This window comes from Schistocerca piceifrons, chromosome 9 (assembly GCF_021461385.2).
Source record: "Schistocerca piceifrons isolate TAMUIC-IGC-003096 chromosome 9, iqSchPice1.1, whole genome shotgun sequence".
NCBI lineage: Eukaryota > Metazoa > Arthropoda > Insecta > Orthoptera > Acrididae > Schistocerca > Schistocerca piceifrons.
Window position 1 is genome coordinate 129,412,387 of NC_060146.1, and position 26,749 is coordinate 129,439,135.

Here is a 26,749-nt window from a genome sequence, read left to right on the forward strand (position 1 = left end):
TAAACGCAAGCGGCTAAAGTGGTCATCCAGTTATGTATCTAACAATTTCCAAGGGCAACAAAAATATGATTTACAGCATTACATATATCCCTAATTAATTACTATTAAAAACAGTCTTGACCACAATTTATTTAATAAGGTGACATTGATCACTGCTGTTCCCATAATGCATTCAAAAGTAATATCCCTAATTATTAACCGAATTTAAAAACTTAAAATGCTGCCATAATTATACATTAAGAGGTTTAATCGTACGTTAAAAGATTTAACACAGCAAATCAAGTGTTCAGTTTAGAAACTGCGCTTCATGTCTTGAGGGAACGTATCTCGCGGAGTGCAAACTGCCCTGAGTGTGTTCATTTAGTATTTGAGAATGGGAGCGCTTAGCGACTTCCAACCAGCTCTACACATAATTTCGAACATTCGCAAATCTTCTCTTCCCTGATGTCCGTCGCCACTCTCTGTTCATGCAAAAAAACTCGAGCATCAGGCTTGACGTTTTAATTAACCACTTCTTTACTACTAACACAATTGCCAGTACAGCTTACGGACAGTACTCACATATACCACTGAAAGTAGCTGCTTGTCATTGTACGACAGACTGCTCGGAAGATATGACGTCATAAAATTTGGGGTGCGTGAAAAACTAGCTTTTCTTGAAACACAACTATTTTATGCGTAGGAGTCGGGTTCTTTAAAGAATCGTAGGTGGGGTTACTGTTACTTGATTAATGTACTGGTGGGTTGTAGCGCAATCGTTTTGAATAATTATGACAAGAGTTGCCATAGACAGCTAAGTGTTCTACCCTACCGAATTCAAACGAATATACAAAACTCTCATTCTTTCACGTGTATCGATTATCAGTCCAATTGTCTGCGATGTATCATGTCTGCAGGTAGGCCTACCTACGCTAAAGACCCAAAATAATTTTAAAAAAAGAATGAAATCGATTAGAAGCACAGAAGCATGTAAATTAAGGAGAGATAATGAAATGTGTGAAGAATTAGGGGAAAAAACAAAAACGAACAACCTGTAAAAATTACTAATAGACAACGCTGAAGAAGACGAAGCAGAAGAGGATTTTTTGAGAAACAAGATGCTAAATTCAGAACTAGTGCAAGGTAGAAGCAACAACAGGAGTGAAGTGCTCTGAAGAGAGGAAAAGAAAGAGACTAGGTCAAGAGATGAAAGAATGGTTCAAATAGTTCTGAGCACTATGGGACTTAACATCTGAGGTCATCAGTCCCCTAGAATTTATAACTACTTAAACCTAACTAACCTAAGGGCATCACACACATCCATGCCCGAGGCAGGATTCGAATCTGCGACCGTAGCAGTCGCGCGGTTCTGGACTAAAGCGCCTAGAACCGCTCGGCCACCGCGGCCGGCTAAATGAAAGAATACTATTTGTAGGAAAATGAAGGAAAAAATGCGAAGAAAGTCAAATTGTCACGTGCTCTCTGGCTGGCCAAATCGGAAGGAAGAATCGTCACAGCAATCTAGGAGGTAATTAAGTCTGACCACATAAAATTAGGACTGCGTGCTCCTCAGCCATCAGCAGCTATAGAAAGCCATGTTACTTGTGCATTATATGATCAAAAGTATCCGAGTACGTATTAGTGGGTATTAATACAGGGTGGGTCCGCTGTTGGCCTTCATGATGGCTGGGGCGCTATCAGTGAGGTGTCCCAGTGTCTGTGGAGGAATGGCAGCCCATTCTTCCTCAAGAGCCGAAACCAGAGAAGATAGCGTCTTTGATTTATTTATTTTTTATTTATTCTTCACATTACAGCCTGTTATCTAGAAAGCTAGTGCAGGTAGTACAGTCACAGTTTTTTAGATAGTAATAAATATATGTATTAATTATTTGTTCCTGGTGTACTTATAAATACCAGAAAACAATGCAAATTCTGCAAACGCATTATTACTTCATTTATTTTTGGTACTACAAAACTACAATAAAGCTCCTCAACTAATTATCCAACTATTAATACTACTTTAGTGCTACAGCGTCATTCACTTATTAGGGGACATCTTACCTGTTGATATTTGTTTCCGCTACTGGATCCGCCCTTATACTACCCCCGTAAACAGCCTTTGTCTGCTGGATTCCTTGCGCATAGGGCAGCACATCAGGAACGTTTCCACTTTACAAGCGATTCCACCTTTCACTGTAACATCTTGGAATCCATACATCACTTAAGCCAGTACGATGCTTGCACAGAAGGTAATGCACCGCATTTTCTTTCTCAGTCGAAAACAATGATACGAATGCGAAATGTTACGTATGTGTTATTTGAAGTATCCTGAGTGAACGCGCCAAGTTTCCGTCTCTTCCGACAGACAACGTAGCTGCAGGACAGTTTCAAAATGTCGTCTGTAGGTGATGTACGTTACAAGCAACGTGCCGTCATTGAATTTCTCACTGCAGAGAAAGAACCTGTGGGCAATATCCACAAACGCTTGTCCAAAGTGTATGGAACATCTGTCGTCGACAGAAGTACAGTTAGTCGCTGGGCACGGATGGTGAGGTCATCAGAAGACAGTTCGGCGGAGCTCCACGATTTGCAACGGTCGGGGAGACCATGTACGGCATGTCACACCTCACATGTTGCAGCGAGCTGATGTCATTCGCGAAGACATACGCATTACGGCTCGGCTGCTGGCGCTGCATCTGTCAATCAACAGAGGAACTGTGGATGCAATTATGCAGACTCTTGGACATTCAAAAGTGTGTACAAGATGGGTCCCGCGGTGTCTAACGGTGGATCATAAATCGCACAGAATTTTTACAGCGTTTTGAAGCTGAGCGGGACGCCTTCTTGTCCCGAATTGTGACAGGTGATGAAACGTGGGATCGCCATTTTGAGCCCAAAACAAAATGACAATCAATAGAATGACGCCATTTCCACTCTCCAGAGAAGAGAAAAGTCAAAGCAACTGCTTCCGCCGGTAAGGTCATGATCACCGTGCTCGTGGAGCGTTGCTTATGATACGTAGCACTTTGTGCTGTATGATTTGCAGTCGGCGTAGACCTGTTGGAGTTGCGTGTCCCCAAACTGGAGCTGCATACGTCATCAGTGGTCTGATTAATGTTGTGCATTTGGATCTCGACACCCTCCTATTCAGTGTGCTTTGCCTGTTGAGCATAGGGTAAAACTACACAATACAACCCCCCCCCCCCCCCCCCCAACCATTTATACTGGCTGGCCCGACACTCGAGGCATCTGGTGATCAATTCCTCATTACTTGTCCGCATACTTTTGATCAGATAGTGTACCACTGCGTCTCCGTCAAAAACCTCTGGAACTACGGAAAGGGCTAAAGTGTTACTTGCGTGCTTCTGTTCGGAAAGTCTCCGGCAATGTAGCGACTGCGGAAGCAAGCGAAGCTAATTGGCGGACCGTGTCGGCTCCCTCGTTAAACACCGCATGAGGTCCAAAGCTGTATTGATGGCCCATAAAGTGTTGCCTTATGTTGTACGGCTAGGAACTCCGTACTCAAGTCTCGTTGTGGGAGACGGAGAGGCTGTTTGGGAGCGCGTGGTAAGCGGTGGTATATTTTATGCCTGCCGTCCATAACTCGCGTCTCTTCTGATCGGGGCGGCGGCGCTAAGAGCTCTGGGGCGCTATTGGCGGGAAGGACCGCTTTAAAGCGGCGTGGCCTGTAGGTATTAAGGTGTCTGCTCAATCTGATCTGGGCCGCTGCCGCGCGAGGAGTTTAAGGAGGTGCTTAGCGGCTGCGCTGGAGGCGATCAGTGCATGTGTGTGTGTGTGGAGAGACAGAGAGAGAGGCAGAGGCAGAATCGCATATGTCTATAGAGTCTAGACCATCGTACGAGAGGAATGGCCTGATCGTCCGTTTAGACTGCGTTATCTCCCACCCTTGGCCACTCGGCGTCTGACTTACTGCGCTGGAGTGAGGAGGTGTAAAAATAAAACGAGGAGGAGAGGGGGAAAAAAAGAAGGAAGCTATCCAGGCAGCCAGCTCGAGGAGAGATGGATGGCGTGTCGGGACCTGGCTCTGGTGTAGGGTGTGTGTTTACATGCTGCCTGCCGCACCCAGTCGTCGCATATGTTCACTACGGTGAGAAACGATATTTGAACGCACTGTTTTACCTCAGTCGAAGGAGAAAGGTTACAAAAATACTCGAAAATCAGTTTTAGAGGTTTGTTCGTATGTTTGTGATTGTTACCAAATTAGATTAACGAAAGGGGTAGGAAATACATCAGGGAAGGAGGGCACGATTGTACATTTACATCTATATTCCAGAAGCCACGTAACTGTGTGTGGCGTAGCTAGTTTGTAATTACTGTTCCAGTCGCCAGTGGTCTGAGGGAAGAGCGATCGCTGGTAAGACTTCGTGTGAGCTGGATTATGTGTTATTTTACCTTCAGGGTCTTTTATCTACGTATACACGGAAGCACCAAAGAAACTGGTATAGGCACGCGTATTCGAATACAGAGATATGTATATAGGCAGAACACGGCGCTGCGGTCGGCAACGCCTATACAGGGTGTTACAAAAAGGTACGGCCAAACTTTCAGGAAACATTCGTCACACAAAAATAAAGAAAAGATGTTATGTGGACATGTGTCCGGAAACGCTTAATTTCCATGTTAGAGCTCATTTTAGTTTCGTCCACCTACGCTCAATGGAGCACGTTATCATGATTTCATACGGGATACTCTACCTGTGCTGCTAGAACATGTGCCTTTACAAGTACGACACAACATGTGGTTCATGCACGATGGAGCTCCTGCACATTTCAGTCGAAGTGTTCGTACGCTTCTCAGCAACAGATTCGGTGACCGATGGATTGGTAGAGGCGGACCAATTCCATGGCCTCCACGCTCTCCTGACCTCAACCCTCTTGACTTTCATTTATGGGGGCATTTGAAAGCTCTTGTCGACGAAACCCCGGTACCAAATGTAGAGACTCTTGTGGTCGTATTGTGGACGGCTGTGATACAATACGCCATTCTCCAGGGCTGCATCAGCGCATCAGGGATTCCATGCGACGGAGGGTGGATGCATGTATCCTCGCTAACGGAGGACATTTTGAACATTTCCTGTAACAAAGTGTTTGAAGTCATGCTGGTACGTTCTGTTGCTGTGTGTTTCCATTCCATGTTAATGTGATTTGAAGAGAAGTAATAAAATGAGCTCTAACATGGAAAGTAAGCGTTTCCAGACACATGCCCACATAACGTATTTTCTTGCTCCTGATAGTTTGGCCGTACCTTTTTGTAACACCTTGTATAAGACAAGTGGCTGGCGCTGTTATTAAATCGATTACTGCCGCTACAACGGTAAGTTATCGAGATTTAAGTAAGTTTGAACGTGGAGTTATAGTCGGCGCACGAGCGTTGGGGCACAGCATCTACGAGGTAGCGATGAAGTGAGGATTTCCCCATGCGACCATTTCACGAGTGTGCCGTGAATATGACGAATATCCGACATAGCTTCGGCGTGAAAAAGATCCTGTAAGAACGGGACCAACGACGACAGAAAATAATCGTTCTTCGTGACAGTAGTGCAACCCTCCCGCAAATTACTCCAGATTTCAATGTTGGGCCATTGACAAGTGTCAACGTGCGGACCATTCAACGAAACTTCATCGATATGAGCTTTCGGAGCCGAAGACCCAGTCCCGTACCCTTGAGGGCTGCAAGACGCAAAGCTTTGCGCCTCGTCTGCGTCCGTCAGCAGTGACACTGGGCTCTTGATGGCTGCAAACATGTTGCGCGGTCGGACGAGTCTCGTTTCAAATTTTATGAGCGGGTGGCCGTGTACGGGTGTGGAGACAGACAACCTCATGAATCCATGGTGACTGTTCAAACTTGTGGAAGCTCTGTAATGATGTGCGGCGTGTGCAATTGGAGTGATAAGGGACCTCTAGTATACGTAGAATGAGATTTTCACTCTGCAGCGGAGTGTGCGCTGATATGAAACTTCCTGGCAGATTAAAACTGTGTGCCCGACCGAGACTCGAACTCGGGACCTTTGCCTTTGTCGCAGGAGAGCTTCTGTAAAGTTTGGAAGGTAGGAGACGAGGTACTGGCAGAAGTAAAGCTGTGAGTACCGGGCGTGAGTCGTGCTTCGGTAGCTCAGTTGGTAGAGCACTTGCCCGCGAAAGGCAAAGGTCCCGAGTTCGAGTCTCGGTCGGGCACACAGTTTTAATCTGCCAGGAAGTTTCATATCAGCGCACACTCCGCTGCAGAGTGAAAATCTCATTCTGGAAACATCCCCCAGGCTGTGGCTAAGCCATGTCTCCGCAATATCCTTTCTTTCAGGAGTGCTAGTTCTGCAAGGTCCGCAGGAGAGCTTCTGTAAAGTTTGGAAGGTAGGAGACGAGGTACTGGCAGAAGTAAAGCTGTGAGTACCGGGCGTGAGTCGTGCTTCGGTAGCTCAGTTGGTAGAGCACTTGCCCGCGGAAGGCAAAGGTCCCGAGTTCGAGTCTCGGTCGGGCACACAGTTTTAATCTGCCAGGAAGTTTCTAGTATACGTACCCACAGACTTCAAGAAGAATATAATAATTCCAATCCCAAAGAAAGCAGGTGTCGACAGATGTGAAAATTACCGAACCATCAGTTTAATAAGTCACAGCTGCAAAATACTAACGCGAATTTTTTACAGACGAATGGAAAAACTGGTAGAAGCCGACCTCGCGGAAGATCAGTTTGGATTCCGTAGAAATGTTGGAACACGTGAGGCAATACTAACCTTAAGACTTACCTTAGAAGAAAGGTTAAGGAAAGGCAAACCTACATTTCTAGCATTTGTAGACTTAGAGAAAGCTTTTGACAACGTTAACTGGAATACCCTCTTTCAAATTCTGAAGGTGGCAGTGGTAAAATACAGGGAGCGAAAGGCTATTTACAATTTGTACAGAAACCAGATGGCAGTTATAAGAGTCGAGGGGCATGAAAGGGAAGCAGTGGTTGGGAAGGGAGTGAGACAGGGTTGTAGTCTCTCCCCGACGTTATTCAATCTGTATATTGAGCAAGCAGTAAAGTAAACAAAAGAAAAATTCGGAGTAGGTATTAAAATTCATGGAGAAGAAGTAAAAACTTTGAGGTTCGCCGATGACATTGTAATTCTGTCAGAGACAGCAAAGGACTTGGAAGAGCAGTTGAACAGAATGGATGGTGTCTTGAAGGGAGGATATAAGATGAACATCAACAAAAGCAAAACGAGGATCATGGAATGTAGTCGAATTAAATCGGGTGATGCTGAGGGGATTAGATTAGGAAATGAGACACTTAAAGTAGTAAAGGAGTTTTGCTATTTTGGAAGTAAAATAACTGATGATGGTCGAAGTAGAGAGGATATAAAATGTAGCCTGGCAATGGCAAGGAAATCGTTTCTGAAGAAGAGAAATTTGTTAACATCGAGTATAGATTTAAGTGTCAGGAAGTCGTTTCTGAAAGTATTTGTATGGAGTGTAGCCATGTATGGAAGTGAAACATGGACGATAACCAGTTTGGACAAGAAGAGAATAGAAGTTTTCGAAATGTGGTGCTACAGAAGAATGCTGAAGATAAGGTTGGTAGATCACGTAACTAATGAGGCCGGCCGCGGTGGTCTCGCGGTTCTAGGCGCGCAGTCCGGAACAGTGGGACTGCTACGGTCGCAGGTTCGAATCCTGCCTCGGGCATGGATGTATGTGATGTCCTTAGGTTAGTTAGGTTTAAGTAGTTCTAAGTTCTAGGGGACTGATGACCACAGCTGTTAAGTCCCATAGTGCTCAGAGCCATTTGAACCATTTGAACTAATGAGGAGGTATTGAATAGCATTGGGGAGAAGAGAAGTTTGTGGCACAACTTGACTAGAAGAAGGGATCGGTTGGTAGGACATGTTCTGAGGCATCAAGGGACGACAGATTTAGCATTGGAGGGCAGCGTGGAGGGTAAAAATCGTAGAGGGAGACCAAGAGATGAATACAATAAGCAGATTCAGAAGGATGTAGGTTGCAGTAGGTACTGGGAGATGAAGAAGCTTGCACAGGATAGAGCAGCATGGAGAGCTGCATCAAACCAGTCGCAGGACTGAAGACCACAACAACAACAACATACGTCTAGATACGACTCTGACCGGTGACACGCACATAAGCATCCAGTCTGACCACCTGCATCCATTCATGGCCATTGCTCTTACCGACGGACTTTTTGAAAAGCAGGGTTTTGTAAGCAAAAGAGTGATTCAGGTAAATAAAAACTACTTTCTTATAACACAATTGATTACTCACTTTCGAGAATCTAGCTTGACTCGGATTTTACGTGCAAGGAAACATGTTTTCTGTGACTTTTTCTACGCTCACCACTTACATGTTTCAAACTTGTGTGAATCCCTTCAAATTTTGTCAGGAGGCAGACAAGTACATGTACTTAATGCTCGTCCTGTTGTTTTGCGAAAGCTCTATCTGTTGCCATGATATAAGCAGCATGGTTCGAAAGTTTTTTTTTTTAGTTACCAGTCTTGTGACTGGTTTGATGTGGCCCGCCATGAATTCCTCTCGTGCTCCTCTGTGCCAACCTCTTCATCTCAGAGCTGCCTGTGCATCTCAGAGTAGCCTATCATTTGTCCACTCTTCTTGTCAGTGTTTTCTGTATATTCCTTTGCTCTCCGATTCTGCGCCGGACCTCTGCACTCCTTAATTAATCATTCCAACAAATTTTCAACATTCTTTTATAGCACCACATATCAAAAGCTTCGATTCTGTTCTCCATCGCCCGAGTCAACAAAAATATACGTCGCTTGCCAAGCTATGGTGGTGTAATGTTGAAATTAAGGTAGACTGAAAGTTGTTTCCGTTAAAAATTTTATTCACCGGTGGCTTAGAGTCGTCGAAATATCGCTGGACGTGCAAAACAATGCATGTACCAAACTAGATTTATGCTCAGCGTGGTATAAAATGATATTATGTCTGATTGAGCATTTATAAATTTATAGATGACCACGCAGAAAATTGAACTAACCTGGAAATTTCTATAATAATAATAATTCTCAGAAAAAAGGACACATTTTTTGTAAGCAACAGAAAACATTTTACTGCGTTTCCTCAAAAAACTACTATGTTATATTGTACCAACTTTACTTTTGGACAAAACATGCTTACGTTCGTCAGATTTCGTACAGCATCGAAACGTTGATAGTATCTTGTGGTGCATACATTCTTTCGCAGTTGTTCTGCTTATTTCAGCCAATCGGTTTGGTCGGTGCAACATTTCGCCCCAAAATTATTCACGTTAGTTTTTAAAGAAGCAGTTTCTCCATTTTCAGTTTTTAGTATTACATACATTAATTAGACAGTGAAAAGATTTGTTAGATAAGAGATAATGACAAGATCTCTGCTTTTCAATAATTTATTATTTGTTGCTAGAATCGTTCAGCTTATGATTTAGTAAGCTTTTAAGTAAGTTTATCTAGGCAATACAGTATGGTTCAAACGGTTCAAATGGCTCTGAGGATTATGGGACTTAACATCTGTGGTCATCAGTCCCCTAGAACTTAGAACTACTTAAAACTAACTAACCTAAGGACATCACACACATCCATGCCCGAGGCAGGATTCGAACTTGCGACCGTAGTAGTCGCGCGGTTCCGGACTGAGCGCCTGAACCGCTAGACCACCGCGCCCGGCAATACAGTATTTCATGTATCGTTCGTTATTGTATGTACAGTACTGGCCATTAAAATTGCTACACCACGAAGATGACGTGCTACAGACGCGAAATTTAACCGACAGGAAGAAGATGCTGTGACATGCAAATGATGAGCTTTTCAGAGCATTCACACAAGGTTGGCGCCGAAGGCGACTCCTACAACGTGCTGACATGAGGAAAGTTTCCATACACAAAAAGCAGTTGATCGGCGTTGCATCGTGAAACGTTGTTGTGATGCCTCGTGTAAGGACGAGAAATGCGTACTATCACGTTTCCGACTTTGATAAAGGTCGGATTGTAGCCTATCGCGATTGCGGTTTATCGTATCGCGACATTGCCGCTCACGTTGATCGAGATCCAATGACTGTTAGCAGAATATGGAATCAGTGGGTTCAGGAGGGTAATACGGATCGCCGTGCTGGATCCCAACGGCCTCGTATCACTAGCGGTCGAGATGACAGGCATCTTATCCGAATGGCTGTAACGGATCGTGCAGCCATGTCTCGATCCCTGTGTCAACAGATGGGGACGTTTGCAAGACAACAACCATCTGCACGAACAGTTCGACGACTTTTGCAGCAGCATGGACTATCAGCTCGGAGACCATGGCTGCGGTTACCCTTGACGCTGCATCACAGACAGGAGCGTCTGCGATGGTGTACTCAACGACGAACCTGGGTGCACGAGTGGTAAAACGTCATTTTTGTCGGATGAATCTAGGTTCTGTTTACAGCGTCATGATGGTCGCATCCGTGTTTGGCGACATCGCGGTGAACGCACATCGGAAGCGTGTATTCGTCATCGCCATACTGGCGTATCATCCGGCGTGATGGTATGGGGTGCCATTGGTTACACGTTTCGGTCACCTCTTGTTCGCACTGACGGCACTTTGAACAGTAAACGTTGCATTTGAGATGTGTTACGACACGTGGCTCTACCCTTCATTCGATCCCTGCGAAACCTTACATTTCAGCAGGGTAATGCACGACCACATGTTGCACATCCTGTACGGGCCTTTCTGGATACAGAAAATTTTCGACTGCTACCCTAGCCAGCACATTTTCCAGATGTCTCAGCAATTGAAAGCGTCTGGTCAATGGTGGCCGATCAACTGGCTCGTCACAATACGCCAGTCACTACTCATAGCGAACTGTGGTATCGTGTTGAAGCTGCATGGGCAGCTGTACCTGTACACGCCATCCAAGCTCTTTTTGACTCAATGCCCAGGCGTATGAAGGCCGTTATTACGGCCAGAGGTGGTTGTTCTGGGTACTGATGTCTGAGAATCTATGCACCCAAATTACGTGAAAATGTAATCACATTTCAGTTCTAGTATAATATATTTGTCCAATGAATACGCGTTTATCATCTGCATTTCTTATTGGTGTAGCTATTTTAATGGCCGGTAGTGTATATTTGCTATTATTCTGCACACTATGATCATTTTTAATGTGATTCCACTTTCAGACTCATGCAAGTATGATTAAAATGTGTGTAAATAGAAAATAAATAATTAAAAAATAGTAAACAAAATTTAGAAACATAAAATAAAAAAACTCGAAAAAATTAAAACTAAAAATCTGAAGCTGGCATGTGATGTTAACGTGGTGGTGAGGCTCATTTGCCCTGAGGACACAGTAGGCTGTCCTGGACAGGTTCAACCATGCCAGGCCGGTAACCGCGGAGGAGCCGAACTAACGAAGCGCATCGCTATCAGACTTGGTTGGAAAGCAAATAAAAAAAATTAAAAAAAAACCACCAAATTCTACATTGGTTGTCAACCGATGGTGCTCTAACATCAAAGTTATGGTGAATGAAAAATGCTCCTATCATATCACAAAACAAGAAGAGTATGTCTCGGGCAGAGTTAGGGATGTAAAAGAAGGTAACTAGCTCTTCGACCTATCTGGCAGTTTCAAAAATATCTAAGTCATAATATCTTAACATATTCGCGCTTTTTTGCAAGTTAACCCTGCTTCCCCAGCGTAGTGAGCGCTCTTAGCTGCAAGGTGTTGACACACCTGCCTCTTGCAATTTATAGGCTTGAGTCCCTGACCCTGTTCCCAAGGCAGAGAAGATATTCGGCAGCTGTGTAAAACAATACATAATATCATAGGGCGCAACAGCATATATGTAACAGCTAAAGAAGTTTTTCTAGTGAGGTAAAATTTGCGGGGGTGGATTTGTTACTGGGGGCGGGGGAGGGATGACTTCACGCATCATGTTACTTTACTTAAAACGATGCAGTATGTTATGTGACATGGTACTAATACTAACAAGCATAAAAGCGCGAATGTATTAGGAAGTTTTGATGTAGCTGTCTTCGCAGTTGCCAGATAAGTCGAAAACCTAGTGCTCTTCTTTTAGGTTCCTAAGTCTGGTAAGGACATACTCGCTTATTTGTGCTACGACAGGGGCATTTTAAGTTTTGTAAGCTACCTCTTTCACGCATGGAGCACACTCTCTGAGGATCCTTCCAATGAATCTCAGTGTGGCATGTGCCTTACGTGCCATCAGCTTTATGCGGTCGTTCCACATGAATGTCGCTGCGTGTGCAGACCCCTTGACATTTAACAGATGTGACTGCTTCCAGTGATTGTTCTGCAATCGTGTGGCCGCATAATCATGGGTCGTTTTTCCTATTTATGAGCGACACGTTACATCAACTTTAAGTTGAGGGTCAATTGGCAATCTCTGCACCAAGCGTCGACCCTGTGCTCGTCTCCCTGCATTTCGCTACAGTGTGCTAGCGTTGCGACTTCTCCCTATGAAACAGCATAATTTGCGAAAAACCTCACGGAACTTCCGAATTTATCGACTCATACACTTAAGAGAGTAATGCAAATAGGAAGAACAGATTTCCATTGCTTATTGCAAACAAACTATGCACATTACGGTATGTTGATAATTTTTACTTATGGACCGTCTGACAGCAACTGAATAAAACACAATTTTAGTGCCATACGCGTTTCGCCTTTATTTTCTGCAAGGCATCATCAGTGGCAGGTTGCGTGGACAATTTCTTACATATTACGCTCCCGTTGCATTTTTGGTGTTGTTCTTCTTCTTATGAATGCCAATTTGCGGTTTTTTTTTCCACATTCCACAGCACTATGAACTGAACGCTTGTTTCATTGAAACCTGCCACTGATGATGCCTTGCAGAAAATATAGGCGAAACGCGTATTGGACTAAAATTGTGTTTTATTCAGTTGCTGTCAGACGGTCCATAAGTAAAAATTATCAACATACCGTAATATTACACGCAACTGAGGAAGACAGGACTACAAAAGTTCTATGCACGCATTACACGTGTGACTGGATAGAGGAAGGTCCAAAGATTTATGTTCGTACAGACACTATACCGTGCCGGCCGGTGTGGCCGAGCGGTTCTAGGCACGGTTGCAGGTTCGAATCCTGCCTCGGGCATGGATGTGTGGGATGTCCTTAGGTTAGTTAGGTTTAAGTAGTTCTAACTTCTAGGCTACTAATGCCCTCAGATGTTAAGTCCCATAGTGCTCAGAGCCACATTATACCGTACGCACAACAGAAGCACCATCCGTTGCTCGAGAAACTTTGAAGCATCATTCCACACACGATTTTTTTTAAAGAAAAGAGGTGGATCCCCTGCACGCCCACACTGGCCAGCCTTATGCCATCTCTGCATAAGGGTTAGTTTTCACTAAAGTGACTTGTCGCGGGATGTGGGTACTGCCATGTTTGCGTACGTCTGGTTAAGGTTAACCATTAATACCCGCTCATCTGGAGATAGATTGGGTCGAAAGTCGAATGAAGGGTAGCGGTTCGAAGGGCAGAGGAAAAAAGTGCCAAGGGAAGACCCAAGGGAAAAAAAACCTCTCCGATAGTTAGGTCGGGTGGTAAGAGCAGTAGCGGATGTCTTACGGCCTGCCATAGGTCGTGCAGGGGTAGGCTTTGTTAGTAGTGGATATCATGTATGTCGATACCTTCGACGTTGTGCGGTGTTGCTACTCGGCGGCTGCCGCTGGTTGTCGGTGTTGATCTCTCGGTCAGCGTCAGCATACCTGTAACAGTTAGGTTCATCATCGTTTTGTGTCCGATAGGTCATATATCAGATGCACAGTGTAGGGTGATGTTGGTGATTTGTTTGTGCGTCAGTGGGCAAGCTCGTGGGTTTCCCTGCTGTAGCCTGTTGGTCGGCTTTAATAGCAGATGGCATATCCAGTCAACTTTGCTGATATGCAGGGGCTGGCCGACGTTTGTCGATTGTTGGTGTATGCTAGCTTGTTATAGGTGGTTATGCCCTAGCTAGTAGTGTCTTTGGCCGCTTATGGTTCCACGAGTCAACAGGTCCCTATTTATTAAATCGACAGCTACAACAATTCGATTTCTCAGTTCTTAAAGAGTAGCTGCCACAGATGGGACGAAGACTCCGTCTTTTATGTACCCTACAGGAAGAAAAATCGCAAGCCGTGGGGGTCTGGAAACCTCGGAGACCAAACGTAATGAACAATATCTTGTTGTCCTCCTCTTACAATCCAGCGTTGCGAGATGGCATTACCGCTACGGTCGCAGGTTCGAATGCTGCCTTGGGCATGGGTGTGTGTGATGTCCTTAGGTTAGTTAGGTTTAAGTAGTTCTCAGTTCTAGGGGACTGATGACCTCAGAAGTTAAGTCCCATAGTGCTCAGAGCCATTTGAACTTTTTTTGAGATGGCATTGTCAACTTAACGCCGCACCTCATGGCGATAGTGAGACGGGGCGTCGTCATACTTAAAAATGAAATCATTGGAATCCTCTTGGGGTTCGGGAAACAACCACTTTTGCAGCGTGCCACAAATTCCTCCGCAGAAAAGAACTTTGCCAACAGAAACGGCACAAAAAGCACATTAAGTTTCGACGGCACAATTGCGTGACCCCCAAGTTCTTACATTATGGCGGTTTGCTTTACCCGGTAGATGAAACATCTATTCGTCCGAGAAGATGAGTCGCTGGGAAGAAGTGTCCTCTGGTGAAATGAAATGTTAAATTGGCCTCTTCTGTTATGGCCCGCGAGACGTAACAGCTGCAGGAAGTGCAAATTTTACGGCTTCATCCGCAGGCGTCATTCCAGAACACGCCACATCGTTGTCTGAGGAAGATGAGCTTCCCGGCCTGCACATCTTCTGCACTTTGAGGGTTCCTTGTGAACTCATCTCGGACACGTTCGGCATTTTCATCAGACGTGCATGCCCAACTAGTTCTCTTCTCTTTGCATATGCAACGAATTTCGAAGAGTTTTGTACGCCGGCCATAAATCTGCTTGTGCAGAGACCGCTTCTTGCTGAATCGACAGCGGAATGCACGCTGCGCTTCGCGCAAATTCCGACACGCAAAATGTTTTTTCTTGTAGTGTAGTCGCCATGTTGCTAGAAACAAGCAGCTGTGTCAAAACTTTGAACCCTTACGCTACCCAGTGTCATGCGCAATCCGTTTCTATCTTCTATAGTTCGTCTGCGGTAGATAATTGAAATCTGTTCTTTCTTTTTGAACCAGCCGGTATATTGTGAAGGGTTAAAGGGTAGCGACTATTGGGAGGCGTGGCAGATGGATGGTGTGTCAGGACGCACTCAACCAGTTCGCCACTTGCCGGTTCCTCAGGGAAGAGGAGGTGGTTGCAACCTGTATACGCCGGAGGTTGCAGTAGAAGAAGGACTTTGAACCATTTTATTCTTGCAAAATACATCTCTCCTTTATCGATGCTACGGCGGTCCCTCTGCCTCTGCTTGTCCGGGTGCGCCGCGAGCGCCCGGCAGCTACTCAGGAAGTGGATGCTGCGTCTCCACCCTTCATACTCGAAAGAAGGAGGCGCGTGCGTATGTGGCCTAGGAGGTCCTCGATCCCCTCCCGTAACTGTGGCTCATCTCCGCTCTCTGAACCGCGATGACGGTTGCCGTCTGGTCGAGAAGTGCGCCGACGCTGGCCACCCGCGCAGTCCTAAAAAAGTTAAATTGTTACGTTTTCTTAATTTAAGCAACCTTCATTAACAATCTTTCATAAAATATCGGTGATTAAGAATTTATATTTGAAATAAAACAAAAATATTGAGTGCAATATACAGGGTGATTCAAAAAGAATACCACAACTTTAAAAATGTGTATTTAATGAAAGAAACATAATATAACCTTCTGTTATACATCATTACAAAGAGTATTTAAAAAGGTTTTTTTTCACTCAAAAACAAGTTCAGAGATGTTCAATATGGCCCCCTCCAGACACTCGAGCAATATCAACCCGATACTCCAACTCGTTCCACACTCTCTGTAGCATATCAGGCGTAACAGTTTGGATAGCTGCTGTTATTTCTCGTTTCAAATCATCAATGGTGGCTGGGAGAGGTGGACGAAACACCATATCCTTAACATTCCCCCATAAGAAAAAATCGCAGGGGGTAAGATCAGGGCTTCTTGGAGGCCAGTGATGAAGTGCTCTGTCACGGGCTGCCTGGCGGCCGATCCATCGCCTCGGGTAGTTGACGTTCAGGTAGTTACGGACAGATAAGTGCCAATGTGGTGGCGCTCCATCCTGCTGAAATATGAATTGTTGTGCTTCTTGTTCGAGCTGAGAGAACAGCCAATTCTCTAACATCTCCAGATACTGTAGTCCAGTTACAGTAGCACCTTCGAAGAAAAAGGGACCAAAAACTTTATTGGCTGAAATGGCACAGAAAACGTTCACCTTAGGCGAGTCACGTTCACACTGAGTTGTTTCCCTCGGATTCTCAGTGCCCCACGCTGAACAACCGTCGTCGATTCACTTCTGCCGTACTCAATAACACAAAAAGCTTTCTGTTGAGCGGTCGCCATCTTAGCATCAACTGACGCTGACGCCTAGTCAACAGCGCCTCAAGCGAACAAATGTACAACTAAATGAAACTTTATAGCTCCCTTAATTCGCCGACAGATAGTGCTTAGCTCTGCCTTTTGTCGTTGCAGAGTTTTAAATTCCTAAAGTTGTGGTATTCTTTTTGAATCACCCTGTATAATTAGAAAGAAGATGATATGCAATATATTGGAACAAATAATCCCTCGGTCACAAATATTAAGTCAAAATTGACCTGGTTTCGACGCTACTATGAGTGTCGTCTTCAGAATTAGACTAACTGTTCTAAAACATATTATTTATATAGTACATTAATAAAATTAAAGTTTGTACTGACTAGAAAAGATGCAGTACTTACAAGTCGCATATTAAAAAAGATCTAAGCCGGAAAGGCGACGTCATGAACAGTTGTGAGATAGCGAGCCGCTAAGGGCTGCTCGTACTGTGAACAATGGTTGCAACAAGACTGAGGTGCCCACTTTAGAAAGTGTTGGCAAGTAAACATGGTGTTGCTACGAGCGCCATCTAGTAGCCGCAGAAACAACTAGGTTACTGTACATTCAAAATTAGACACATGAAATTGTGATGCAGCTGATTCAGGCATAAAGTAAGCATTAATAATAACAGGATGAAGTTACATATTTATCTGCTTTAAATAGAGATACATTTTGTAACGTAGAAAACGTTAGTTATGACATACAAGAAAACAGCAAAGATGTAACAGGAAAACAACATTTCGGTAAACTGTATGAGGAAATCTGAATCAGAGATCAAGCAGTGGCTTTATACAGTCAAAAAAGTTTTTATTTCGCAGCTGCAGCTGTTCGTTGAGAATGAGGCCATCATGACGAGTGAGATGTTTGAAAATCTCCAATTCCTCTGAGACATCTAACCTACGCCCCTTCTTTTCGGTATGCAGAATATTGTTATCGCCTATAGCTTTAGGCACGTGTCCAGTAATTAAGAGATGATCGGCAAAGGATGAATTTAGGGGACTGGTACTGTTCTTTCTCAAAAGATGTTCTTTATATCTGATGGTGAAAGCACGTCCGGTTTGTCCTATATAATAGGAGGAGCAGGTATCGCAGATGATCTTATAAACGCCAGAACTTTCTGTAGGGGAGCGAATGGATTTCAAATTATGAATGAAGTTTCTCTTTAGATTATTATTAGCAGAGAATGCAACATTGCAGTTGTATTTGTTGCGAAGCATGCGCTGAATCTGATAGGAAATGGGTCCTATGAAAGCAATAGTAAAACGTTTTTTTTAGGTTAATTTCAGTGCATGAGATGTTGAGCGTGGTAGTTCTTGCAGTTTTCTTTTTTTTATATGCATTATTCACAAAAAAATGATGATGAATTTTGCATTTACGATGTGCGGGTATTCCAGATGGAACGAAAAAAGGATGATCAAGACGGGACTTGATCCAACGATCCATGACCTGCACTAGGTTATCAATCTACTGTGCTAACAATTCTGCAACACATCGAGTGTGTATACTTATCAATCTACTGCGCTATCAATTCCACTGCAGTGTGTATTTGTATCTCAACTGTATCAAATACAGGCACTCGGTAAACTTCAAAGCCGATTTCTTTCTGTAAACCTATGAAAGATATTCAGAATAACCTATTTCTCGGCTCTTTTTTTACCGTGTTCCACGCGCATGTTTCCCTACAGAGAGGGAGCTTCCTTAGCCATTTTCATACTGCGCATTGACAGCGCGAAAATCAGAACAGAACAGTACAGAAACTTTGTGTGACTGTATACGATTTTTGAAGTAAAGGCTACATAGCTAAAGCGTGATTAAGAAAAACGTTGATGGCTGTTAATACAGTAGAATATCTAAAAGTTTCATTGAAGGTAAGTTGAGAATAAGATACGTAATACATAAGTAGGATCTACTTCCAAGACTGTATAAACACTAGTGAACGTGTGCTACGGATTCTGAGCAATCATCTCGTTTCTGTTTGTTTACATCAGGGTTATTCTTATGATGAATAGAGTGGTCTTTTCCTTTCCTGTCCCACTCGCAAAAAAGAGAGGGAAAAGCGACTGTCTATGTACCTCCGTAAGGGACTTAATAGCTCTTACCTCACGTTCGAGCTCCTTACGCGAAATGTATGTTGGGACAGTGGAATCCTTCTGCAGTCAGCTTCAAATGTGGGTTCTCTCAACTTTCTCAGTAGTTTTCTATGAAAGGAACTTCGCCTTTCCTCCAGGAATTCCCGTTTGAGTTTCCGAGGCATCTCCGCAATACTTGCATTTTGTTTGAAGCTACCAGCAAAAAATCTAGTAGCCCACCTCCAAGTAGCTTCGATGTTTTCCTTCACTCGATCTGATGGGGATCCCAAACAGTCCAGCAGTACTCAAGAATAGGTCGCACTAGTGTCCTATACGCGGTCTGCCTTACAGATGAATCACACCTTCCGCAAGTTCTCTCAATAAACCGAAGTTGACCACACGCTTCCCCTACCACAATTATCACATGCTAGTTTCATTTCATATCACTTTGGAACGTCCTGCCCCCGCCTACACATTTAATCGATGTGACTGTCTCAAGCAGTACACTAATAATGCTGCATCCGAGCGTTACGGCATTGTTTATCCTACTCATCTGCATTAGTTTACATTTTTCTTCGTTTAGAACAAGCGGCATCCGTCACACCAACCACAATTTCAGTCCAAGTCAGCTTATACCCTCCTGCAGCTACTCAACGACGACACGTTCCCCTACACCACAGCATCATCAGCAGGCTGCTGCTCACCTGTCCTCCAGATCATTGCTGTGTATATACACTCCTGGAAATTGAAATAAGAACACCGTGAATTCATTGTCCCAGGAAGGGGAAACTTTATTGACACATTCCTGGGGTCAGATACATCACATGATCACACTGACAGAACCACAGGCACATAGACACAGGCAACAGAGCATGCACAATGTCGGCACTAGTACAGTGTATATCCACCTTTCGCAGCAATGCAGGCTGCTATTCTCCCATGGAGACGATCGTAGAGATGCTGGATGTAGTCCTGTGGAACGGCTTGCCGTGCCATTTCCACCTGGCGCCTCAGTTGGACCAGGATTCGTGCTGGACGTGCAGACCGCGTGAGACGACACTTCATCCAGTCCCAAACATGCTCAATGGGGGACAGATCCGGAGATCTTGCTGGCCAGGGTAGTTGACTTACACCTTCTAGAGCACGTTGGGTGGCACGGGATACATGCAGACGTGCATTGTCCTGTTGGAACAGCAAGTTCCCTTGCCGGTCTAGGAATGGTAGATCGATGGGTTCGATGACGGTTTGGATGTACCGTGCACTATTCAGTGTCCTCTCGACGATCACCAGTGGTGTACGGCCAGTGTAGGAGATCGCTCCCCACACCATGATGCCGGGTGTTGGCGCTGTGTGCCTCGGTCGTATGCAGTCCTGATTGTGGCGCTCACCTGCACGGCGCCAAACACGCATACGACCATCATTGGCACCAAGGCAGAAGCGACTCTCACGCCTGTCGCGACACCACTGGAGGCGGGCTGCACGATGTTGGGGCGTGAGCGGAAGACGGCCTAACGGTGTGCGGGACCGTAGCCCAGCTTCATGGAGACGGTTGCGAATGGTCCTCGCCGATACCCCAGGAGCAACAGTGTCCCTAATTTGCTGGGAAGTGGCGGTGCGGTCCCCTACGGCACTGCGTAGGATCCTACGGTCTTGGCGTGCATCCATGCGTCGCTGCGGTCCGGTCCCAGGTCGACGGGCACGTGCACCTTCCGCCAACCACTGGCGACAACATCGATGTACTGTGGAGACCTCACGCCCCACGTGTTGAGAAATTCGGCGGTACGTCCACCCGGCCTCCCGCATGCCCACTATACGCCCTCGCTCAAAGTCCGTCAACTGCACATACGGTTCACGTCCACGCTGTCGCGGCATGCTACCAGTGTTAAAGACTGCGATGGAGCTCCGTATGCCACGGCAAACTGGCTGACACTGACGGCGGCGGTGCACAAATGCTGCGCAGCTAGCGCCATTCGACGGCCAACACCGCGGTTCCTGGTGTGTCCGCTGTGCCGTGCGTGTGATCATTGCTTGTACAGCCCTCTCGCAGTGTCCGGAGCAAGTATGGTGGGTCTGACACACCGGTGTCAATGTGTGTCTTTTTCCATTTCCAGGAGTGTAGAAAATAATTGCCCTTACAGGACAATCCGGATCCACCGGCTGCTGTGTCATCCATTTCCTTCCTTTTTTTTTCCTGAGTCTTCTGATTGGTCTGATGCTGTCCGCCACAAATTCCTGCCCTGTGGGAACCTTCTCATCTCAGAGTGGCAATTGCAACCTACGTACTCATATTTGTTGGGTGTATTCCAATCTCTTTCTTCCTACCCACATTTTACTCTCTACATCTGCCTCTAGTACCATGGAAGTTATTCTATGATATCTTAAGACATGCCCTACCTGCCAGGTTAGCCGAGGGCACTAATGCGCTGCTTCCTGGATCCGGTTAAGCGCGCTGGCCACGGATCGAATCCGCGCGGCGGATTAACGACGAGGGCCGGTGTCCCGGCCAGCCTGGATGTGGTTTTTAGGCAGTTTTGCACATCCCACTAGGTGAATACCGGGGATGGTCCCCATGTCCCGCCTCAGTTGCACGACTCACAGACATACGTAAAACGTTCACACTCTTTCATGGCTTACTCTAGACGCAGAGAGCTGCGGTACACACATTCCATCCCAAGGGGTATGAGGTTGCGACATGAAGGGCAAAATGGCTCAAATGGCTCTGAGCACTATGGGACTTAACTGCTGTGGTCATTAGTCCCCTAGAACTTAGAACTACTTAAACCTAACTAACCTAAGGACATCACACACATCCATGCCCGAGGCAGGATTCGAACCTGCGACCGTAGCAGTCCCGCGGTTCCGGACTGCGCGCCTAGAACCACTAGACCACCGCGGCCGGCCATGAAGGGCATCCGGCCACCTTCTGACACTAACACTGCCAAATCCATAGTAACTAGGCCGACCCCAGGATGAAGTGAGACAAAGGCCCAAAGCAAATGATGATCTTAACTCAGGCCCTATCATCCTGCTCCTTCTTCTTAGCAGCATTTTCCACCTATTCGTTTCCTGGCCGTTTCTCTAGAGAACCTGCTCATTATGTACTCTGCCAACCCCCTGGGGCACTCCTGACCATTCCCTTGTCTCTGATGCCGGCCGCGGTGGCCGTGCGGTTCTGGCGCTGCAGTCCGGAACCGCGAGGCTGCTACGGTCGCAGGTTCGAATCCTGCCTCGGGCATGGGTGTGTGTGATGTCCTTAGGTTAGTTACGTTTAAGTAGTTCTAAGTTCTAGGGGACTAATGACCTAAGATGTTGAGTCCCATAGTGCTCAGAGCCATTTGAACCATTTTGAACCTTGTCTCTGATGAACACTCACCCGCGAGGGAATCTACTCCGTATCCTTGTACCTCCGTTAACAGTCTGCAGTTGGGTTTCGTGTCAAACGCTTTCCAGAAATCTAGAAATATGGAATCGCCTGTTGCCCTTCATCCATGCTTCATCCGTATTCTTTGTGGTGTCGCAGTTTTGGTGGCCGAAACTGTACCAACATTAAAGTTTTTGCCAAACAGCGCTGTGCAGATTCGTCAGAAGAGGTGTTTCGATCCAAATGTGACACATGTTGATGCATTAATTCGGGTCTATTTCGCCGTTACACCGTCGTCGAAGCAGCGGTGGCCGGCCGGGGTGGCCGAGCGGTTCTAGGCACTACAGTCTGGAACCGCGCGACCGCTACGGTCGCAGGTTTGAATCCTGCCTCGGGTATAGAAGTGTGTGATGTCCTTAGGCTAGTTAGGTTTAAGTAGTTCTAAGTACTAGGGGACTGATGACCTCAGATGTTAAGTCCCATAGTGCACAGAGCCATTTGAACCAGTTTTTTCGAAGTAGCAGTGGGTCTTCGACGCTAGCGCTGGCCTAGGCGAAATATTTTCCGGCGACAGAGGCGACAGACCCGAAACTGGTCATGCGGGTTTCGAGGTCGGCGCAGCCTACTTGCGATGCGGCGTGGCTGCCCCGCAATTAGACACGGGCGTAACCAGAAGAGGGCAAAATGTGCTTCAGTGTTTGGGTCGCAAAACGAAAAACCTGCCAACCGCTCATGCGGCGAGAGTTTACTTTGCTTTTTCATTCCGCTCAGCGCAGCCTCATGAAACATACTCTTTGCATAATCGCGCCTTCATGATAGACTAATTTACATGTCTCCTCGAGAGTTATGGGCCACCGCTGTACGTGCCACGTATAAAGCGCGGAACGGTCGCCTCGCGTCCTTTTAGGTGCGCGGTGATTGATGGCGGCACCGACAGCATCAACAAACCATAGTTTTCGCCACGAATGTCTGAACTCTGCAGTCCAGTTCGTGCTGTTATGCAACTTGATGGCAGATTAAAAGTATGTGTGACCGGGGTTTGAACCCGAAACACTATAACACATCATTTCCACTTGCGCTACTGCGAACGCTACAGCTGATTTCCGGTGTCTGACAGACCTACACGTGCATCTGCTACATCCACGCTCGGCAAAACCAAAGCGAAGTGCATGGCGGTATCTCTCATTGTACCAGTTCTGCCCAGACAGGACAATCCGGACCCACCGTATGCTGTGTCATCCTTGGCCTTTTTTTGTTTTTAACCTCAGTTTTCGCAGTGATTTGCTGTTGTCCGCCACGAATTCCTCTGCTGTGGAAAATTTTTCATCTCAGGGTAGCAACTGCAACCTACGTACTGAATTTGCTGGGTATGTCTTCCTACACATAATAACGGTGAAGTCACTGGTGACACTGACATTAAAGAAGAGTTATTAAACACCGTTTTCCGAAACGCCTTCACCAATGAAGAGGAACTAAATATTCCTGAATTCCAATCAAAAACAACTGCCAAGATGAGAAACATAGCCGGGCGCTGTGGGCGAGCGGTTCTAGGCGCTTGTACGGAACCGCGCTGCTGCTACGGTCGCATGTTCGAATCCTGCCTCGGGTATGGATGTGTGTGATGTCCTTAGGTTAATTAGATTCAAGCAGTTCTAGGGGACTGATGACCTAAGATGTTAAATCCCATAAGGCTTAGAGCCATGTGAACCATTTTTTTGAGAAACATAGAAGTAGATGTCCTCGGTGTAACAAAGCAACTTAAATCGCTTAATAGATGCAAGGCCTTCGGTCCAGATTGAAGATGCGCTTCCTCTCACAGTATGGTGATATAATAGCTCCATATTTAGCAGTTATATGCAACTGCTCGCTCACAGAAAGATACGTACCTCAAGACTGGAAAATTGCTCAAGTCACACCAATACCCAAAAAGTGAAGTAGAAGTAATCCGCTGGTTTACGGGCTCATATCACTAACGTCGGTTTGAGGTAGGCTTTTGGAACACATACTGTATTCGAACATTATAAAGTACCTCGAAGAAAACGATTTATTGACACAAAGGCGACACGAATTCAGAAAATATCGTTCTTGCGAAACACAACTAGCTCTTTTTACTCATGAAGTAATGAGTGCTATCGACAGAGGATGTCAAATTGATTCCATATTTTTACATTTGCAGAAGGCTTTCGACACCGTTCCTCACAAGCGTCTTCTAACCAAACTGCGTGCCTATGGAAGATCTCCTCAGTTGCATTCGTGATTTCCTGTCAGAAAGGTCACACTTTGCAGTAATAAACGGAAAGTCACCGAGTAAAACAGAAGTAATATCCGGCGTTCCCTAAGGAAGTGTTATAGATCCTCTATTGTTCCTGATCTATATTAACGACATATCAGACAATCTGAGAATTCATCGTAGATTTTTTGCAGATGATGCTGTCATTTACCGTCTTGGAAAGTCATCAGATGACCAAAACGACTTGCAAAATGATGTAGATAAGATATCTGTATGGTGCGAAAAGTGTCTGATGACTCTGAATAAAGAAAAGTGTGAAGTTATCCACATGAGTACTAAAAGAAATCCGCTAAATTTCGATTACGCGATAAGTCACACAAATCTGAAGACTGCAAATTCAACTAAATACTTCGGGATTACAATTACAAATAACCTAAATTGGAACGATGACATAGATAACGTTGTGGCTAGAGCAAACCAAAGACCGCGATTCATTAACTGAACACTTAGACGGTGCAACAGGTCTACTAAAGAGACTGCTTACACTACGCTTGTCCGCCCTATTCTGGAGTACTGCTGTGCGGTGTGGGATCCGCATCAGGTGGGACTGACGGATGCCATCGAAAAAGTACAAAGAAGGGCAGCTCTTTTTGTATTATCGCGAAATATTGAAGATAGTTTCTCGGACATGATACGTGAATTGTTGTGGCAATCATTAAAGCAAAGGCGTTTTTCATTGCGGCGGTATCTTCTCATGAAATTTCAATCACCAGTTTTCTCCTCCGATTGCGAAAACCTTCTGTTGGCACCCACCTACATAGGGAGTAATGGTCATCACGATAAAATAAGAGAAATCAGGGCTTGCGCAGAAAAATTTAAGTGCTCGGTTTTCCCGCGCGCCGTTCGAGAGTGGAACGGTAGAGAGACAGCTTAAATGTGGTTCATTGAACACTCTGCCAGGCACTTTACTATGAATAGCAGAGTAATCACGTAGATGTAGACATTTTACTCTCTGCAGCTCCCTCTAGTACCATGGAAGTTATTCCCTGATATCTTAACACATGCCCTATCATCTTGTTCCTTCTTCTTGGCAGCGTTTTTCATATATATGCCTATTCTTGCAGATTCTCTGGAGAACCTGCTCATTACTTACTTCTTTTCCAACCCACATAATTTGCCAATTCCTTCCAGCACTACTTCAAACATTAGTCGAGTCGATGCCTCGTCGTGTTGCGGCACATCTGCGTGCTTACGGGGGCCTACACAATATTAGGCAGATGTACCAGTTTCTTTGGCTCTTCAGTGTAATGTTTGACTGAGAGTTATTGTGGAATCTCAAAGAGCTGTAACTCAGCCATCTTTAAGATTCTCTGATACTCCGCCATTTCTTTGATCATCTCCGGCACAAAATGCCATTTATCTATCCCAACTGTTACTCGCTGACACTGTAGTGATATGAAACTACGAGTTTTCGTTTTGTGGGATAGGGTTTTTGTTTAGCTTAGAGATGAACAGTAAACCTCCAATTCTTTAAGGAATCAAACTCTCGCATATAAAACCTCCAAACTTCAGATTACCAATGATTTAAAGCGTTGAGTATTTGACGTTACCTATGTAAGCGAGAAATGGTTGAGAAAAAGGTTGAAATTACATTTACATCTACATAATACTCCACAAGCTAACCAGGGTGTGTGGCAAAGGATACTATTTGTATCACTAACTGATAGCCCCATTCCCTTTTTCACTTACGAATGGCGTGTGGGAACGTCTGCCAGTGGAATTTGTTGAGCATTTCTGTAACGCTCTCTCGCCGACTATACGATATTGTGACAAAACGCACCGCTCTTCGTTGGATATTCTCTATCTCTTCTATCAGTCCTACCTGACAAGAATCCCAGACTGATGAACACTACTCAAAAATCGGTCGAACAAAGCGCCGTGTTAGCGACAAGATGAGTTACGTTTGCTTAAAATTTTTCTGATGAATTACAATCTGGCATCAGTTTCTCCTGTTATTTGTTTTATGTGGTCATTCCACTTAAGGTCTTACATATTTTACAGTAGTTACTGTTTCCAGATATCTTTTGCGCTCTTTTGATATGTATGCACAACATGTTGTTTACGTTCAGGGTCAACTGCCCGAGCCTGTCCCATTCATCAATCCTCTGCACGCCATTCTGCAAATCGATACTGTCTTCTAGCGTTACTACTTTGTTATAGACAATTGGAGAGTCTTAAAGAGCGCCCGGCGCTCTCTACTACATCATTTGCACTGATGGGCCAAAAAATTATGACAACGTGCTTAATACATTGTTTGTCCATCTTTGGAACGACGTAGATCCCTGATCCCGCGTATCAGAAATCTGACAGTTTGTTGGTAGGTTTGTAGAGGTATGCGGCATTAGATGTGTACGCACAGGTCATGTAATTCATGTAAACAACGGGCCGTTGATTTGCGTACGCAGTGATGGTGCCAATTTTCGATGCAGATGGGTTGCATGAGATGTACAGGCTTATTACAGATGATTGAAGCGATTTCACAGCTCTACAATATCTTTATTATTTGAGATATTTTCACAATGCTTT

General features: G+C 45.2%; 1 protein-coding gene and 2 non-coding genes across 5 annotated transcripts in view; all 3 read left to right on the forward strand.

Moving 5' to 3' along the window:
- The window catches only part of LOC124717040, an 859,980-nt gene that overhangs the window by 360,016 nt on the left and 473,215 nt on the right, over positions 1-26,749 (forward strand). The window lies entirely within an intron of this gene.
- Trnas-cga lies at positions 6,100-6,174 on the forward strand. The gene has a single exon. It is a non-coding gene; the product is annotated as a tRNA-Ser (tRNA).
- Positions 6,401-6,475, forward strand: Trnap-cgg. The gene has a single exon. It is a non-coding gene; the product is annotated as a tRNA-Pro (tRNA).